At 37.0% G+C, this 16,243-nt stretch overlaps 1 protein-coding gene across 6 annotated transcripts in view; it reads left to right on the forward strand.

Annotated features, from left to right (window-relative positions):
* The first annotated feature begins 2,585 nt into the window (after window positions 1-2,585).
* NCOA1 (nuclear receptor coactivator 1) overlaps window positions 2,586-16,243 on the forward strand; it is a 211,905-nt gene continuing 198,247 nt past the window's right edge. For 5 of the 6 annotated variants that reach the window (XM_012453316.3, XM_012453317.3, XM_064363898.1 and 2 more), the window contains exons 1-2: window positions 2,586-2,664; window positions 2,924-3,059. The gene's annotated coding sequence lies outside the window, so the exon portion shown is untranslated. The remainder of the gene's footprint in view (window positions 2,665-2,923; window positions 3,060-16,243) is intronic. The other variant, XM_012453318.3, reaches the window with a different exon arrangement.

Genomic DNA, 16,243 nt, shown 5'->3' on the forward strand with positions numbered 1-16,243 from the left:
GGGAATGAGACTTTTTAGATATAGCTTTCATTTTATATCATTTTGAATTTTAAATCATGAATATAGCATGTATTCAAAAAATGAAAACCAGTAGAAATAACTATGTAGACATTGAAAGATAAGAAGATCTGAAAAGTTCTTCAGAGCCAATAAAAAATGTTAGTCTATGAAACAAAACTTGGATGTGAGATGCTTTTATTTTAATAAGCCAGCTTTCACCAATGAGAGAGTGAATACAAAGTGAAGGACAAGGTTTTATGAATCTGGCTCCAGATAAAAAAATATGTAAAAAGGTAGCTTTCTAGCACAATTAGGAAGGTTTTGGTTTTAGATGCAGTAGTAGTTTGGATAATCACTCAAAGCAGAAAGGAGCACTTTGAATAGGTAAAAACTATGGCAGAAATACACAGTACTTGGAGTGAGCAAGACAGCCATTTCTTACTCATAAAATCACCAGGAATACCCTTAGAATCTGATAAGATGTATTTATTGTCAGAAAAAAATAGATAAAAATACCAAGAATATTCTTATCACAAATTAAAACCTACAAATAAACAATAATTATTTAAATAGATTATAGTTCAGACATCCACCTTACGGGCAAACAAATGAGATATGAAAGAAGAAACTTTGTAAACCAAGGGATGATGAGAATTCCTTAATGTTGCTAGGAAAAACTGGTTGGTAATTTGAAATGCAGATCAGTTTAGAGCCAAATCTTTCTATACATTATATGAAATGAAGTATTGAGAAGGTTAGTCCATAGAAAAATGAAAATCAGAGCATTATCTACTATCACTAAAGGGGCAGAAATTTCAAAATAGAGAAATAATAAAAGATATGAAAAAGGGAATGATGGACAAATCCATCCACCTGAAAATAAAAACTTCTGTATTAAAGGCCAATGTTAAGACTGAGAACATGTTAAAAGTAAGCAAGAGAAATAGTACAGGTTGAGCAACTCAAATTTGAAAACCTGAAATGCTTCACATTACAAAACTTTTTGAATGCTGACATGAGCTCAAAGGAAGTACTCATTGGAGCAGTTTGAATTTCAGATTTTCAGATTTCAGATTCTCAACTAGTAAGTGTCGTGCAAATACCCACAAATCCAAAAAAATCCACAATCTGAAACACCCAGGCATTTGGATAAGGGATACTCAACCTGTGTTTTCACAATATAAACAGTTTACACAAATGGGTAAGGAAAACATGAAGAAATCTCTATTCCATTCCATCCCTAGTAGGGGTGGAAGAGGTAGAGTGGCAGAAGTTTGAGAAAAAAGGCAGTGTGAATTATGGGAGAAGGATCTGATTAATGAACGGTGCATAAAGGGTTGCTGCACAGCATTCAGTGTCTAGCCTTGAATAGCAAAAGCCAGCAGGATCAATTCACATGGTTGTGTGATTTTTCTCTAGCAGGCAACTAGATGAAGGACTTCGAAGGTGATGAAGCTGAAGGAAGAAATAGCATACTAGATGAATTTATAGTTCAGGAGATCACCAATATTTTGAAACTGGAGATAAGAAGTAACTAGAATGGAGAAAGAACAGGTAGCATGCATCCAAGGTAATGAGTCTGGACCCAGGTTAGAAAAAATAGAGTGAGATATTGAGTCACAAATTGAAGAGGGTCATACAGCCAGATGTGACATCACAGGGAAGGAAGCGGATTGCTTGTGAGGGTATCGAAGTGTCACTCTGGAAAATTTTGTCTCTACTGCCTTACCCTACACTCTAGATAGAAGCATTATTTTCAAGAGCTAGATTTAGCCCAGTGGTTGAAGAGTTGGGCAGTGATGAAGTTGAGAATGTAGAGATGATTTGTTTTACTTACATAAGAGGGATTTCCAGAGGTCCTTGTGGAAAAGGTTGGAAGAAAGGGCAGCAGTGGGAGACCAAATGGAGTAGATGAGAAAGCATAACTGCATGCAAATAGGTCAGAGGGTAGTTGGCCAGAATGGTTTGTGTTTTGAATAAAGCCCAAGAGTTATAGGGGTAGTAGTCACAGGTAGAATTAACTAGTCGCACATTTCTGGCCTGTAGTATAATGACCGTCTCTGGAGCTGGCTGTCTTTGTGATTCTAAAGAGAATGTTAGTAAAAAGCTAACCATGGGTAGTAAAGCCTAAATTAATTTGGCCTTAAATAGCAAAAGCCAGTAAATCTTTCTCTCTCTCTTTTTTTAGACAGGATCTCACTCTTTCGCCCAGGTTGGAGTGCAGTGGCATGATCTTGGCTCACTGTAGCTTCAACCTCTTGGGCGCAAGCCATCCTCCTACCTTAGCCTCCTGAGCAGCTGGGACCACAGGTGCATGCCACCATGCCCAGCTAATTTTTTTATTTTTTTTGTTTAGAAACAGAGTTTTGACATGTTGCCCATGCCAGTCTTGAACTCCTCAGCTCAGGCAATCTGCCCACCTTGGCCAAGCAAAGTGCTGGGATTACAAGCATGATCTACTGTGCCATTAATTTAGTAAAATCTAGTCTGTAATATCTTACTTCCAGTGGCCTAGGACGGAATTATAGCCATGATATCAGGTGCTTCTTTATTACAGAGTGCTGCTGGGAACCCTGTTTCCTGTTACTATTCCACTTTACCTAAAACTGGATACTCAGGCTACTGCTGCTGGGGTGACTTCAGCAACTCCCCTGGGATACCAAGGCAAGCCCTAATTGATTGCATACCTTCTTTGGGGATCTGAGCTTTTAAAAAAGCCAGCAACTACCTTTTGTCAAGTTGATATATTTGTCTATTATACCTTTAATATTTAATTTTTTTAAACTTACTAGTGACAAGAATGATAATTGACATTTCTTGAATAACCCATCTGTATGCTTACAGGGTAACAGTGGTGTGTCACAGTACCTAAAATCTGTAATGTTTTCTATGGCCTAAATGTGTCTTCTCTCTCCTGCTTCAGATCTATCCATACTAATGGAAACGTAACTGGAACTGACTCCGATGATAAAATCAAGGACCATCAAGCAAGATCATGCAGTAGGCAACTTTGCTTCCAAATGAAGTTATCAACATTTAAAATTTCTACTTATTCTAAGGTATTTGAGGCACAATTTTATTTTAGTTTTAACTCCTTAGTAGTCATTTTGTAGTGTTGATTTCTATATATAGGTTTGGTAAGTTTAAAAGTACTTATGTTAGAATGCTTAGCTCTTAGAGAAAAGTTCACTTCCCTCCTTTCCCACTATACTCCCAAAGAAACCAACTGAGAAAAGATCCAGATTTTTTTTTTTCAAAAGCCTATATTACTTGGTATTCTCATGTGGTCTCACAACCAATACTAACCAGGCCCAACTGTTCTTAGCTTTTGAGACCAGGCATGTTCAGGGTGGTATGGCTGTAGACGAGATCCAGATTTTAAAGGGATATATTTATTAAAATTAGGAAAGCATGTCAATTATAATAAATACATTAAGTGTAGATTAAGTCTCAGTAACTATATTAGAAGAACTGTAATAAATGTCAGTTTAATAATTATTTTATTTACATATGACCCCTGAGATAAGCAACTGAATGCAGCACTCTGAGTCCACCTGCATGATGTCAGAGACCTTATTGATTGTCCTTTAGATGGTTTGAAAACTTGCTCACCTTTCCTCCTAAACTTATTGTTAAGAATTTTCTATTCACCAATGTGTGTCACTGTGACTCCTCGTAGGCTGTCCCTGTAGGACCTTTGGGATCTAATGAATTACTTGGACCAGAAAAGCAAGATATCTAATTAAAGAGTGAGGTGAGACTTCCAAAACATGGGGTGGATCCCCACTTGAAAGACTACATCAAACAAATAAAACAAAAAGGAAATATAATGTCAACAGAAAGCAAAAATAGTTCAATGTTTTTACACATAAATTCCAAACAGGGAGAATGAGTTAGGTTTTTATTTTAAAAACAAAATATTTTTGGCCAGGCATGGTGGCTCACACCTGTAATCCCAGCACTTTGGGAGGCCAAGGTGGGAGGATCACCTAAGGTGGGGAGTTCAAGACCAGCCTGACCAACATGGTGAAACCCCATCTCTACTAAAAGGTTAGATGGGCACGGTGGCACATGCCTGTAATCCCAGCTACTTGGTAGGCTGAGGCAGAAGAATTGCTTGAACCCAGGAGGTAGAGGTTGCGGTGAGCTGAGATTGTGTCATTACACTCCAGCCTGGGCAACAAGAGCGAAACTCAGTCTCAAAACAAAAACAAAAAACAATGTTTTTTTATTTTAACTATATTTTTCCAAATAGGCAGAAAGTGTGGAAAGTATTTTAGGGGACAGGTCAAAGTTCATTAATTTCTCTGAAAATATTACAGAGTTTTATAAATTAATATTTTGCTAGAATATAGAGAAGGTAAAAACCTGAGAAAAATATAAAAATGTATCACTTATTACTAAGATTCTTAACTTCTGTTTTAGAAGAAGACTATGTAAAGCATAAATTCCAAAATAATAAGAATTCGTGATATTAGAAATCCTAATGTCACAAGATCCTTGGAGTGTTATATCACCAGCCAGAAACCTCTGTGGCTGGTGGTGCCTTTGCCTGAGTTTTGCTTGGGTCCACTAGGCACAATCAGCCTGGCAGGCTGTGCACAGCTCATACTACTGGCCTGGATCCCACGCCTGCCAAGGGCGAGCAGAGTGATGAGGGGTGTGTGAGCGAGTGAGCATGGGCTCCGGCCACTGTGCACAGCCAGGCACGCTGGCTGTGGCGGGGCAGGCAACTCCAGGCACCAGCATGGGTGTTGGCTCCCTGCATGCTGTGTTTGGACCATGTTTACCACAGGCAGCTTCCCTGGCTGGCACCAGGAAACACAGTGGCACCTGGAAGCTTGGAGATGCCAGGAATCTCACAGCCCCAAAGAGGGTGTCATGGCCCTGGCTTGGGAAACTCCTAGGTCTGGGCTCCCTGAAGGGCTGCAGCTCTTCTCTCCTTCTTGTCCCCACAATGTGGCGAGCAAGGAGCGTGTTTCAGTCCTGTTTGTTACAGCTCTTTCAACCCCGCCATTTGACAGGTCCCTAGTTACTGTCCCACACCCAAGAAGAATAAGGTAACATGGATAAGTGGAGGGTGAGCAAGGTAAACAGGAGTTTTATTGAGTGATAGAATAGCTCAGAGGAGACTTGCAGTGGGTAGCTCCTTTCTGCAACCAGGGTGTCCTGATGAGCGCTCAGCTTTTGGCAGACAAGAGACCCTGGAGTTGAAGTGAGTAGCTCCTCTCTGTAGCTGGTCGTCCTCTCCTCTCCTTGAAGTTGGCTGAGTCTGGGATTTTTATGGGCTTTCGAGTGGTTGAGGTGCATGCTGCTTAGTTCATGGGCAGCTATGGGCAGGCCCAGAGAAAGTACCATAAGTTTTCATTCCGGTCCGCAGGACTGGCAGCCTGGCCCCCAGGCTTGAGGCCTTCCCCGGTTTGAAGGTGAGGCTTCACCAGGGATCTGCCCCTTTCTCCCCTCTCTGCCTCCTACAACTGTTCCTGGTGCCTAGGCTGTTCCTGCTGAGGGGCACCTGCAGGCCAGCATCGAGCCCCTCCTTGGCTTCTCTCTTGTGCTCATCTGTACCCACCCAGCTGGGTTGCAACAGTGGCTGGGCTTGGCCTCAACTTTGTTCCAAGATTGGAACAGGTGCTGGGAGCAGGAAGAGGCCAGGCAATGGGAGTAGGCACTTCTGAGCCTGCAGGGGAATGGGGGGCCTTCCTCAGTGCAGAGAAGCCTGGGTCCACAGTGGTGTCTGCAGCCACACCCAGGAGCATGGAGCTTCTGCCTGCTCCTAGACCCTGCCAGCTCAGTGGAGCACACAGCCCTGACCCCACTTACCCCACTGCAGCTGCTCTAGATGGGGCCACTGCTGCCATCACTAAGACTGCTCAACTACAATAAATGGATTACCTCCTGGAAGGGGTTAGTGTAATTGAGCAATTTTTGCTAAAGAAAAATTATCTCAGTTCAAGTAGCAGATGAAAAAGAGGTTACTTTGATGATAAGTTTTAACACTTCCCTGGCAACTTGTAGATGTTTTGTACTTTTGTTTTCTTGATGTCATTTGAACTCAAATAGTAATGATGACTAAATATGTAATTTGTCTTAGTACCAGAGCCATTTTACTTGTTTTTTTAAGGTATATCTTTTCTTCTTACTTTCACTTAGGAACATTAACGGACTGCCCAAGCTTTGCAAAGAATGATTCTAGATATGGGGAAGAATATATATGATTCTGTAACTTCATTATAAATGAAGTTGAAGGTATCTTTTATTCAGAATGCTTATTCTTGGGCTAGGAAGACTAAATACACCCATCTGAAGCCATTTATGTGTAGTCATAAGATGAACACATCAAATCACAATCTAGAATCCCTTTCTAAGTAATATACTTAAGTTCTACATTCAGACCTTAACAAAAGTAAAGATTAAGGAACAGGAAGTTCTCATCAATTGAATTTGCTAATTGGTTGTGTAAAAGTGCCACATAGCCTAAATTAGGTTGCTTACATTTTTAAATTACGAATTTATTACTTATCAGTTTCTTTTTTTAAGACAGTCTTACTCTGTTGCCCAGACTAGAGTGTATAGTGGCATGATCTTGACTCACTACAACCTCTGCCTTCTGGGTTCAAGCAATTCTCTTGCCTCAGCCTCCCCAGTAGCTGGGATTACAGGCGTGCATGACCACACCTGGCTAATTTTTGTATTTTTAGTAAAGACGGGGGTTTCACCATATTGGCCAGGCTGTTCTTGAACTCCTGACCTTAGGTGATCCACCTGCCATGGCCTCCCAAAGTGCTGGGATTACAGGCATGAGCCACTGCACCTGGCCATTTATCAATTTCTCGTATCTCCCCACTGATTTTCAAATGTTCACAGTATGATAGCCCCTATTCATAGTTGTCATTTTCCATTTTGAAAATGAAGAAAAGTGAAAATCTCACAAATTTGTGTTTGGAAGAGTTATATAATACTTTTGAACTTCAGACTTAAAGAATATGGGATTTTGTTGTTCTGGGGGATAAGAGCAAAACAAAGTCAGTACTTGAGACGGCAAGTTAAGGCCCCAGAACATTTGTAAGGTTATATGTCCTGGATTACAGTTTACATTAAGTTAAAATGGTACCTTTTAAAAACGTTTTGTCTGGACTCCGTAAAACATTTGAAAACAAATTTTGGCAAATTATATGAAGGGAATGGATATTCCCTGCTACAGGTTTTTCCATGCTATGATGGAAAGAGCAGAAGCTTTACTTTCATGCTACCTTGGGAGAATTAATATTTCTTAGTTTCCTTTTCTGTAATAATTAAGTTTTAGAGGTGATGAAGAATGAAATGTGTGTAAAATAATGAAAAATGCTGCTTTTTAGTGTGAAATTAATGAATGTTGTTGCTAAGACAGAGAGGACCACATTACTCTATCATTCAGAGGTATCCTTTTCATACAAAAAACAGGTCTGCTCACTACTATTGAGAAGCTTGTAAAACCAGTTTGAAAGTTAATAGCAAATATTATGCTTGGAGAGAAAGTAAAATGAGCTTTTGGCACAAATCCCTTATCAAAGACATACCATCTGGAAAAGCAATTACTGTCATGTGCACATGCCAGTGGATATTTTGTTTTTCAGCTAGATGAAAGCACTGATGTACAGAGGACATACTTGATACAGGTGTGTTGCTGTTTGTCACTGAAAAACCACTATAGCAGAAGAGTTTTATGTTTTATTGTTGGTAGGTTGTTTTTTTTAAGCCATTACAGCCTAGAAAAGTTGCATTGTTTCCTTCCGATCAAAGCATCAACAACTATAACTGCAGGAAATGGTCTACTTGCTTTTTAAGTAAAAGAAGTTGCAGCAGCGTATCAATTCATATACCGCTTTTTTCAGAGAGAAGAATTGGCATTTAGTAATGTGACTTTTTATCATGATTTAGTGTTGAATAGTAAAACTCGTGAATGTGAGCAGTTTTGGCCACTTAAGTCATCTCTTTTCAGAGTTTTATGACAAAATAGCAGCAATAGTATTTTGCTTTTTCAGAGTGATATGCTAGTTGTATAGGAGGAAAGGGATTACATGTTTGTTAATTAGCTTAGTAGAATGAGATAAATACTTGCCGCTATTGTCATTTCTATGATTTCAAGGGACATAACTTGCCTAATACCTGTGGTATTTCAAATAGTCTAAACTTACAACTTTGTATTCATGATATCATAAGTTTCAATGTTAAGGATGAAATATGAGGATTTTGCAAAATTCTGAATTATGGTGCAAAATAATTTAATCTCTGAGAGTTTGACCACATCCCTAAACTCGATGGTTTTATTAATTTTTTAAAAAAAGAATTTGTATTATACATGTCTAAAAACCACATCCAAATTTTGAAATAGAACATGAAAAAATACTTTCCAGAGTCAAAATGCAAGCAGAAAGTAGATTAGGAATCTTCTTTTCAATGTTTCAAGTTGAAGCACTTTTCCAGCTTTAAGTGATATATACTTAAAAAAATTTTTTTTAAATTTTTTTGCATTCAAAGGAATGCTCATATTAGAAATCAGTAAGAAATCTTACTGTATGATTTCTGGGTCCATGTTCAATTATATCATCTGTATAATGCCACTGATTTATTGTTTATTATTAGAGATTTTTAATTTAGTAAAAATAAAGAACAAGAGTTAGAGTGAACTGGCAACCAACAGAATGGGCAAAAATTTTTGCAATCTACCCATATGACAAAGGGCTAATATCCAGAACTACAAAGAACTAAAACAGGTTTACAAGAAAAAAACAAACCCATTCAAAAGTGGGCAAAGGATATGAACAGACACTTTACAAAAGAAGACATTTATGAAGCCAACAAACACATGAAAAAATGCTCATCATCACTGGTCATTAGAGAAATGAAAATCGAAACCACATTGAGATACCATCTCATACCAGTTAGAATGGTGATCATTAAAAAATCTGGAGACAACAGATGCTGGAGAGGATGTGGAGAAATAGGAACACTCTTACACAGTTGGTGGGAGTGTAAATTAGTTCAACCATTGTGGAAGACAGTGTGGCAATTCCTCAAGGACCTAGAAATAGAAATTCCATTTGACCCAGCAATCCCATTACTGGGTGTATATCCAAAGGATTATAATCGTTCTTTTATAAAGACACATGCACACGTATGTTCATTGCGGCACTGTTTACAATGGCAAAGACCTGGAGCCAACCCAAATGCCCATTGATGATAGACTGGACAAGGAAAATGTGGCACCTGTACACCATGGAATATTATGCAGCCATAAAAAATGATGAGTTTGTGTCCTTTGTAGGGACATGGATGAATCTGGAAACCATCATTCTCAGCAAACTGACACAAGAACAGAAAATCAAACACTGTATGTTCTCACTCATAGGCAGGTGTTGAATAATGAGAACACATGGACACAGGGAGGGGAGCATCACACACTGGGGTCTGTTGGGGATGCCTAGCAGAGGGACAGCATGGGGGTAGGGAGTTGGGGAGGGATGATATGGGGAGAAATGCCAAATATAGGTGATGGGGATGGAGGCAGCAAACCACATTGCCATGTATGTACCTGTGCAACAATCCTGCATGTTCTGCACATGTACTCTGGAACCTAAAATGCAATAAAATATATATTAAATAATTAAAAAATAAAAATACAAATATTTTTAAAAATTTAGTCAACACAGAAAAATGTTTTCTCAAGTGTAATGAAGGATTCAGTAAATTATATTTTTTGACTTTTCAAAAAAAATAATTAAAAATAAAGAACAGGAAAGAAACCAGCTGAATATGAAAATTGGTTTATGGTTCAATCTGATTCCAGATGTGGGGGTTTGAACATCTTGCAGTGAAGTTATCAAACACTAGCAGGGTTGTGACAGACAACTGAGGTGCATAATTGAATGGGCTCTGGTTGGCCAAAGAAAATGAGACAATTTGAGCATCAGTAAGCATTAACTGCAGTAAAATCACATCAAATATGTTTAAATCCATGAGTTTTTAGTGATACTTTAAAAACTCATTAGTTTTCTTCAGAGTATGCTAAGGAGCCAACTATACTTGAGAGCAACCAAATAGTTGCTGAGAGGAAGTTTCTTTTCTTAGATAGAATAAAACATCACCATTTTGTAATGAATTCCTGGACCTAAGCAAAGATCATGAGTGGCTGCTAACAACACAGGAAGAAACAGACATTAGCTTTCTCTTAATGAAAGTTCGCAGTGTTACCTGTGAAGTATTCTTGCCAAAAAAGTTGAACCCCAATCTGATCAAGTCTCTAGCTCTAACTACCAGTTTACAGGAAACATAGAAGACATAGAAACACATTAAATGATACCATGAGAATGCAGTTAGCCAAATATAGGTTATAGAGAACTCCTAGAGACATATGACTTGTTTTTTTCCAACAAGCAAATTGTAGAGACAAAAAAGAGAAATGGAGGAGGAAACTGTAGATTAACAGGAATGACTGGACTTTATTTGAGTCCAGATTTTAATAAACATTATGAAATAGGGAGATTTTAATACTGAAAAGATGTTTGATATTAAAGAATTATTGTTAATTTTTAGGTGAGATAATATAGTTATATATTTTTAAAAGCCCTTTTAGCGATACATAATGAAATATTGATGTAATGAAAGATATGCCTGGGCTCCCCATTCGTTACTGTCTGGAGTACAGGGTGGTTGTGGGTGAGGATTAAGTAAGATTGGCCATTAATTGATCATGCAGTTAGACACTTGTGATTTGGGGGACAGTACATGAGTGAGGGGGTGGGAGTTATTCATGATAATATTTGCTAAACTTTTTTGAAAAATTCCATAGGAAAAAGGTCAAAAAATACAATTGAATTATGTATATTTATCAACCTGCTGAATTCTTATTTCTAATAATTTCTTGAGTCTGTTGAGTGTACTATATAGAAAATCCTATTGCCTGCAAGGGACAGTTTTACTGTATAGTGCTTACTATGTACCAGGCTCTATTCTCAGCACTTTATACATATTAACGTATTAGATCCTCACAAGAACATCAATGAAGTAGACATTAACTTGTAAAGGTTACCCAGGTGGTATGTTTTAGAGCTAGGATTTGTATTCAGACATTCTAGCCCTAGAGTCTGTGCTTCTCTAGTTCTTCTATCTCTCTTTATAACTTTTTATTTTTAATCCCTCTACTCCAGTCCTTAAACCTTTTATTTCTTTTGTTTGTCTTAGTGTGCTGGGGGAGTTCAGCTTTTAAAGACCAGTTTATAATTTTGATTTTGGAAGTTTTCTTAATACTTAGGGAATCCAGAGTCCAGCTGACTTTGCTCCTTTGCAAATACAAGGTACTCACTAAGAGACTAAGAATTAGCTTCGTGTGTATCCAGAAGCCAAAGGATCAAGTGTATTATAACAGTGTTTAGTGTTTTTCTGTTTTATTTCTCTCCTGATCTGTAAGCAGCCCATTCATGGCTCATTTTACTTTCAATTACTTGATTTTATTGGTATTACTTGATGAATTTCTTTGTGATACTTAGATAAAATTAAGCCTTCCTCCCCTTAACTCCTACACGTGTTATGTAATAACCTCCTGCTTGATTTTACACAGATTACATGAGATAACCTTAGGCAAAGCACTTAGTACACGGTTTAGCACATAATATGTATCTAGTAAATATGCTTTTTGGTTTAAGAGACAACTACTTCACACTTTTGTTCAAATTGCTCTTTATTCTTTAGGTAACTTTTGAAATGGGGAGGGAAGAATATGGCTTAGTCACTTTAAGAAGTCCTAGGCCTGCGACAGGTGGGTAAAACTTGATAATGTGTTAGGTGGTTTAATGAGTAATCTCTGTGTTCTCTGCAAGGAATGATTTAATAATAGGCTCTAGGTTTCAGAAAGATTACTGACTGAGTTGGTTTCCAAAAGAATACTTGTTTATTAGAGGGTGAAGTGGGATCAATTTAGGGAAAATGTGACTTGTCCCAACTTCTTGAGTTTTTTGGTTCCTCTTTAGCCAACTGCAAAGGACATTATGACATAGTAAAATACTATATTTCATGAAAGGAGGCACATAGGCTCTAGTAAGAAAGAAAACTTTTGGTTTCATTCATATGAGAGAAGGGTCACAATTACAGATAACTTTTTCATGAAGGTTATAGAAAGTGACTCTCTGAAGTCCTGGGATAGCTAGTTAAAAGTTGTGGTATTTTTCTGTGCTCCATCACCACCCTCACTCCACCCAGATGCACCTATTCTTTTATACAGCAGTATACTGAAGCAACCTTCTAACATATCAATTATATTTTTGAAAATGATGTTAAAATATCTAGAAACCGAAGACCTTTCATTTTCCAAAGGCCAGTTATAATTATTCAGTGGCATAGCTATTGAAATTGCATCACCAATTACTTGACTGTGTTAAAGAAGAGGATTTGCTTTTGGGGGCCCATAGGTTCTTGATAAGAGATAAAACATTTTTTGAAGAATCAGTGTGTATGACAGCAACCCACTCTCCTATCTGAACATGAAAACTTTGAGAAATGAAATGTTCCTCAGTGAAATCTGGTTGCTCTGGAAGCCTATCTGCAAGAGGAAGAATAGTTGAGAAGTGCTCAGTTTAACTGTTGTTATCAGTTATTTGGTGAAGACATTGAAATGTTTATTGCTCTGAAGATGATCTTAAGTGAGGAGCCATAGTTAATGTGGTCTATACAGAATGTGAGATAAAATGAATTTAAGAGAAAGAAAGCTGATATGAGAAAAACAAAAATATAATAAGAAAATAGCTAGTATTTAATGATTGTTGTATATCAAGCACTGTGTTAGATGTTTTATATATATTTTCAGATACTGTCCCGATAACCATTTAGGTGGTTATTGAATAAGTTACTGAATGGCTATTAATGTTTTTGAGAATGTTTGACATTTCTTGAAATTAGAAATTTCTTACATTATTAAGAAACACTCTTTGCTTGACCTTTGCAAGCCTAGTAAACACAGAATTAGATTAGGTGCAAAATTGAGAATTTCTGTCCTTAATCTTCATAGCATATGGATGCATTTAATGCTAGTAAAAATTGTAAGCCTGAATAAATGTAGTGTAAAACCTGCATTAATGATCTGGGGTTTATTAAGTTACTTACGAAGCTTTTATTTAAATTTGGGATTAAGTTGATTTTTCCAGTTTTCCAATTAATGCAACATTTTAAAAAATCAATTTTAGATTAAACTACAAAGGTAAACCTCAGTAAGTTCCAGAAAAGCTGAAACTACATATGTCCATTCTCTGACTATAACAGAAGTTTAAAATGTACCACTTTAACCACTTGGAAAAATCAAACAGAAAATTTGCTTAAATAAATATAGGGTTAAACAGGAAATCAAATACACAATAACTGGTCATTTAGCGCCTGAAATGAGATTCAGGCCAAGATTCATACTGTGCTTAAAAGTAGATTAATAGTCTTCATTAAATTCACTGTTGATGAGTGAAATAAATGTACTAAGCACTAAACCTTAGAATTTAGTAAAACAAACAGACTCAACAAAATAAATGCCTAGGAGAAAGGGAAGATATTAATAAGATGAAAGCAGAAATCGGTGAATTAAAAACAGAAACCACAGAAATGAAAAATCTAAAAGCTATTTCTTAGGGTTGAAAGACAAAACAGAAAAATATCTGGTAAATCTTACCAAGGAAAAGATAGAAAACCAAAATTAAGTTTATAAAGGGGATATAAGAATAGAAAAGATATATTTAAAATTATAAGCAAATACTATTTATTAACTCTAAGCTGATTTATTTAAAATTAATTATGAGACACCCAAACTGATTTAAGAACAGTTGGTCTGGGGCTACATCCAACTAGTTCCAGAACCAACTTTTTCCAGTTAATTCTTTTTAGTTTTCAAGGAACATATAATTCTATGGTGAGAACTATTTTAGAGATTATAAAAAAGATGGAAATATGCCCAATTAATGTTATAAAATCAGTATGACTCTCTTAATGGTTCAGCGGAGTAAAACTCTTTGTGGGGGTTGGGGTTTTTTTTAGTTTCTATTTTAAGCACAGGTTTTTCTTAAAATTAATTGAGAAAAGAAAGAAACTCAGAAAGTTAAAACGTAAAGCTATCTTTTATATCTATGAACACATTTACCATTGCTGGCACTCTCCTTCGTGTAAATCAAAAATTTGATCTGATACTCTTTTTCTTCTGCCTAAAAATCATTTAAGTGCATAATCTGCTGGTAATGGATTTTTCTCAACCTTTGTCTAAAAACATTTCCACCTTCATTTTGAAATGTATTTTAACAGGGTACAGAATTTGCCGTTGACAGGCTTTTCACCCCTTCCAATCTTGCTCCATCGTTTTCTTATTTGTATAATTTCTGATGAGAAGCTTGTTGTCATGCATACCTTTGTTTTTCTGTACATGCTCTTTTTCCTCCTCTAAAAGTCTTTAACATTTTTCACCCCTAATCACTGGTTTTCAACAATTTGATTATGATAAATGTTGGTGTGGTTTTCTTTGTTTATCCTGCTTGGATTTTATTGAGCCTCTTATGGATCTGTAGGTTTCTGGTTTTGATAGCATTGAAAAAAAAAGGTTATTATTTCTTCAAATATGTTTTTTTTATCATTTTTTTCCTCTTTTTTGGACCTCAGTTACATTTATTTAGCTTGTTTGTATGTTGCTACAAATCAGTGATATTCACTTCCATTATTTTTGTATTTTTTTCCTTTGTGCTTCATTTTGGATATTTTCTATTGCTATATCTTCAAGTTAACTGTTAAATCTGCTGTCAGTCCTATGCGGTGTATTTTTCATTTCAGATACTGTTTTTCTTTTTTTCTGAGGATCTGGGCCTAAGAGGAGGCCATGCTGAGGCCAAGAGCTGGGCCTGGACAGATACTGTATTTTTAATTTCTAGAAGCTCCAATTGTGCCTAAAAAAAAATCTTGCACTTCTGTGTTCAATACTATCATGGCTTTCTCTGCTTTCTTGAGTGTATTGAGATTATGTATAATAGCTCTTTTAGCATCTCTGTTTGCCAGGCTCTCTGTCTCTGTCAGTTCTGTGTCTGTTTTTATTGATTTGTTATTCTGGTTGTAGGTCATATTTACATATCTGGTAAATTTTGATTGTCAGACATTGTGAATTTTATGTTATTAGATGCTTGATTTTGTTATAAAGAAGCCATTCCTTTAAGTAATGTTGGACTGAGTTTTGGCATGCAGCTAAATTTTTTTGATGCCCTTTGAGTCTTGCTTTGTTTCAAGGAAGCTTTCATAGGGTGAGTCTGGAGCAGTGAGTAGACTTTTCTCCTAGAGCTAATTTAGAAGCTGATTCCCTTCTGAGGATTTTACATGATGTTTCATGTATTAGGAGGTCTTTTCACGCTACTCTGTTGGAATACAAACTATTCATAGCCTTGTATGAGTTTCAGAAATTCTTTGGCCTTTTGTGGTTTTTTTTTTTTTTTTTTGGTTTGGTAGTCCTTTTTCCAACCTCAGGTGGTTTCCTTCCACAAAGGACATATCAGCACTCTACCAGCAGCTTGCAGGAACTCCTTTGCATGTCTCGAAGGCACTGTCTCTGTATGTAGTTTCTTTCTCTCTGTTAGACAAGTCCACAAATTCTGGCTTCCTTGGCCCCACTTAGTGTCAGTCTTTGTGACCTCAGCTCTTTGAGACTGTGAGGCTCTCTTTAAGCCCCATCTCCCTTCTGTACACTGCATCTTGTAAACTGCTTCAAGGGTGTGAGGTCGGGCAAATAGAGGACTCACATCATTTTTTCACCATTTCTCAGGGATCCCACTCTGCTCTGACTGTTGTCCAATATCTAAAAACCATTGTTTCATCTGTTTTATCCAGTTTTCTGGTAGTATAAGCTGGGAGAACAAATCTGTTACTCCATCATGGCTATTTGTAGAAATTCTTGATTAACTTCTCCTCCTTTTTCTGAGGATTAAGATGTGGGCCTAAGTTCATCTCACATTCTGTATAGACTGCATATATAGTTTGCTTGATCTCAGTGTTTCAGGTGTTTGGCTTACCAGTAACTATGGTCCAAACTCTTTGATGATGATAAACAGATGATTTCACCTCATGCATTCCCCTCTCACTTTCACTGTCTGGAACCTACTGCAGTAGTAGGGTGGATGATCAAGAATTATGGTATTCTGAGTCTTGGTCAACTACTACCTAGTTTAAATAAGTTCTTAGTATTTTTAACTAAAGTAAGACC

The sequence above is a fragment of the Aotus nancymaae genome, unplaced genomic scaffold, assembly GCF_030222135.1.
Source record: "Aotus nancymaae isolate 86718 unplaced genomic scaffold, 86718_ANA_hifiasm-v0.15.2.pri h1tg000057l, whole genome shotgun sequence".
NCBI lineage: Eukaryota > Metazoa > Chordata > Mammalia > Primates > Aotidae > Aotus > Aotus nancymaae.